The sequence below is a fragment of the Camarhynchus parvulus genome, chromosome 4 (assembly GCF_901933205.1).
Source record: "Camarhynchus parvulus chromosome 4, STF_HiC, whole genome shotgun sequence".
In the NCBI taxonomy this organism is placed as follows: Eukaryota; Metazoa; Chordata; class Aves; order Passeriformes; family Thraupidae; genus Camarhynchus; species Camarhynchus parvulus.
This window is the reverse complement of record NC_044574.1, coordinates 18,703,491-18,707,852: the sequence shown is the minus strand read 5'-3', so window position 1 is coordinate 18,707,852 and position 4,362 is coordinate 18,703,491.

Here is a 4,362-nt window from a genome sequence, read left to right as displayed (position 1 = left end):
GAGGGAAAATAATATGTCTGTAATTTTCTATAGAAATGTCTTTTAAAAAAATTGCAACATACTGTATAAATTCTTTATTAAATACAGATCTGCTTACTACTCATTGTTTTCTTGTGGCTTCTGATTCCATACAGCATCTATTTCAATAGTGGTAGAGGAATTGCAAATAGCTTAGTGGGTGGAGAGGCTTGGGATACAGTAAAGACACATATTTAAATGGAAGATGAGGAAAGTGTCTAGAAAGTTCATAAAAATAGAAATAGCCTGAAATGCTTGCTGTGCAGTTGAGGAGGTGTTGAGTTTCCAGGAGGATCAGAGTATACATAGTAAAGTCTTGACCTCCTGCACAGTGCAAGCACCAGAGAATACTGTCAAAATGTAGCTCTCATTTCATCACTGTGGTAGCCTACTCTCTAATAGTATGCATTTCCAATTTGGCCCTCACCCCACTGAGTAACTTTGGGTGTTTTTTTAGACTCTGCTTTACTAGTGCAGCACAAAAAGGATGGGAAGGGAGGAAGGATGCCTAGCAGTGAGTTGCCATCCCCAGTGATGCAGAACCTCCTATGCAAGAAGTCAGCTGGAGCACACAACAGCAGCAGGTGCAAGTGCACATGGCACTAGCTTTTTTTTGTTAGAGGGTTTATAATCAGTAAATGGATTTCAATATAATTTTTTTTAATAATGTTTTAACTAGTGTCATTAAAACTCATGCTCATATCCCATGCAGATGGCACAAACTGTCACACTCTGGTTTTCCCTTTGGTTTGGTTTCTAAAAATTTCTGCTGAATGTTAAATCTGTGAAAGGATAGCACGTCAAGTTTCAGAAAAGATGCACCTCATGTTGACCTAGTAGTGCATGTTTTCATTGAGCCCCACAGAGTTAGTTCATTTTCCATCTCTGGAGACATGCTTAGGAATTTCAGCCTTATTAATCCAAAGCCTCTTGAAAGGAGATATTTCTCAGTGGTGCTGTGCCACTGAGAAAGTGGAGATCTTTGTTGGCTCTTCAGAGTGTCTTGTGCTGGCTTTACCCAGCGACTTCTGGATCCATATGCTCATTTACAAGTAAATTACTTTCCACCTCTTCTTGCACTGCAATGGGCAGTACAAATGCTTCTTTATTGCTTCCACACCCTTATCAGTATTTAAAGTTATGGTGAGTGAAACACTGCTGCTGCCTCAAGCAAGGCTGTAAGGCACGTGTGGATTTGCTAGCAGGGTGGAGCAGGACCCAAGGGTGTTTGAGCTCGGATGATGGCACAGCTTGTGCTCCTGATCCTGAAATGCCATTGCACTGCCAAGTGAGGCAGGGCCTGTGGTGGCCCTCCTGCAGGTGTCAGCTAGGCAGAAGCAAAGTGTGCAGCTGGCCTTGGGGTGTCCAGTCTGCTGATGCAGAAGGGAGTGATGTTTTCTCTTTCCAGATGGGATGGTGCTGCCGGGGGCTCAGAAAGCAGAGGCAGTAGCAATGTATTTTTGTCATGGAAGGTAGTAGCAGTGACCCAGGACTCCTGGGGCACCACTTAGCAGAATTAAAAGATGCCACTTTCATTTAGTTTCTATATTTCTGCATTTTTGAGTCTCCCTGCATAAACCCCTCTCCCTACATTTGCATGCCCTAGTTTTCCTCTACCTTGCAGTTTTTGTGAATTTTTACATCCATGCAAGTGGTGGCAAAGCTCAGCTCTTTTGCTGTGAGAGCATTTAGCATAAATGCTGCATTTACTTGGCATAAGCATAGAAGGCCATAGTAGGGGCAAGACAGTGGGGAATGGAGCCAGTTGTTTACATTTTCCTCCAAAGGACTGGTAGGTCAAACATCCTTCTCCTGTCCACAATTGTCTGCCATTAACAGCTGTTAGCGAGTGTTAGCGCATCATATTTTTTCCCCTCGAGGCTGAGTACATTATCTCTACAACACTCCAGCACCTTGCTGGGTACATGCCACAGCTCTGTTTTCAAAGTGTTTTGTTAATGTTAGTGACCTTGGTGGTGTGACCACAACACCTGCTTTACCTGATAAGATCATTAATTTTTTTCTCTTCAGCCTTGGTGTTGAGCATAAGCAAATCTTCATTTGTACCTGGGAAACATTGCCTGAACATCAGCTTACTGGAGCACTGACCTGTATCTCCCAGTATTTTTTAATGTGTTAAATAGAAATTAAAAGAAATCACTTCAATAAAGGCAGAGTGAACACAAGCCTCAATCGAGCAAGACGGTGTTGGAATCAATCACATGGCTTTTCAGCTGTCACTCTGCCACAGCAACAGCTGTCTGTCAGTCGAGGTGACAGCAGAGAGCTGATCTATTCTCTTCTCTGAGCTATAGAGATAAGCTGCACCTGCACAATGAATGTGTTCTCAAAATAAACACATTGGGAAGAGCAGAGGATTTTTTTAATGATAAATCTTCTCACTCTCCTTCCTGATTGATTGAGAACTGGCTGAACAGCGGATTCCAGAGGGTGGTAATCAGTGGCATGGGCTCTAGTTGGAGGCCTGTCACAAGTGGTGTCCCCCAAGGTTCAATACTGGGCCCAGTACTTTATAATTTATTTATCAGTGACTTGGATGGATGTTCAGATGCCTCCTCAGTAAGTTCATAGAAGATATAAAGCGGATAGAAGCTTTGGACTGATGTCCTGATTGCTGTGCAGCCCTTCAGAAGGACCTGGGATTCAGGAAATGGGCAGGAAGGGACCATTTGAAATTCAACAAAGGCAAATGCAGGATCCTGCACCCGGGGACCAGCACATGCTTGGGGCCAAACTGCTGGAAAGCAGCTCTGCAAAGAAGGACCTGGTGGATACCAAGTGTCCATGAGCCAGCAGTGTCCTTGTGGCCAGGAGGGCCAGTGGTACCCTGGGGTGCATTAGGGGGAGCATTGACAGCAGGCTGAGGGAGGTGATCCTGCCCCTCTGCTCAGCCCTAGTGAAGCTCATCTGGAGTTCTGTGTCCAGTTCTGGGCTCCTCAGTACAAGAGAGACATGGAGCTCCTGGAACAGGCACAGCAGAGGCTGTGAGGATGATTAAGGGATGGGAACATCTCTATTATGAGGAAAGGCTGAGGGAGCTGGGCCTGTTCAACCCTAAGAGGAGACGACTGAGGGGACCAGATGAGTGTGTGAGTGACTAGGTCCTGGAACATGTTGCCCAAGGAGGTTGTGGAGACTCCTTCCATGGAGATACTCAAGAACCATCTGGACACAGTCCTGTGCCACATGCTCTAGGATGGCCCTGCTTGAGCAGGGAGTCTGGACCAAATGACTGTGATCCTTTTCAATCTTACCCATTCTGGAATTCTGTGATTCCTCCTCCTTTTTCAGTTTACCAGGTTGCTGTCACCCCTTACCTTTTTTCTTACAGTGGCTGTGTGTTCTTCTTCTTTTTACCTTACAAATTTGGTTTTCTGCATGCTGCTGCTTTGAATTTCTGCAACCCCATCCCACCTTCTGCTGCATTCCACCTTCAATCAAGGCGGGGTCTGTCAGAGGAGGACACGCAGGTAGTGCTGCCTCCAGGGCTAATGTCAGTGCCATGGCTGCGGATGATGTCCATAAAGTGCTGATTGGAGTTGTTTGGATAAGGTTTAAATGGGTCTTGAACTCAGTGAGGAGTAGAAGAACTATAGGGGCTTGTGAAAGGATTAGCCTTACTTTAGGCTTTTCCCCAGTCCTTTGTGTAGGGAGGCCTGCAAGGTTCTTGCATTTGCTTTTGCTCCTTTATTAATTAGGCATGAGTTTATTAAATTGTAAGGTGCCTTCAACTTTCCCATCCCCTCTGTTTGTCCCAGTTTTGTTATTCCTGTATTGCAGGGCTGATATTATTTTCATGTAAGGGAAGTGCTGTAGCTCCTTTCTTTCTTCCTCACCTCTGTGCTGGCTGGATAGAAACAGATTTCCTTGGTAGAAATCCTGTGTTTAGGGTCTTGCTACATGGCCCCATGCTCAAGTATATCCTGGTGGTGTGCCCTATGTGGCAGGGCTGTGCAGGGATTGTAATTGCTCCTGGTTTTCTGCCTTACTCTACAGTAACAGGCACCTGTATCTAGGAATCTGTGAGTCTCAGTAAGACACAGCAGTGCAAGCACTGTGTCATGAAAGCATAGGGATGACTCAGAAGACTGATCATGTCACTGGTCCAGACTAAGAACACATAAGTCATGAGGGACTTGGTTCAAGTCCTTCCAAAAAGACCAACAGAAACTCACAGTGGCACAAAAAGGTGAGAGCTGATCTCAGAGAAGCCTTTGCATGTACAAAAAAACCCCATAAATGTTTTCATTTAAAAATTCAGTTTCATTCCTTATTTTATCATTTTGGTTGTACAACACTTGCACGTATCTTTTACTTTTGCCT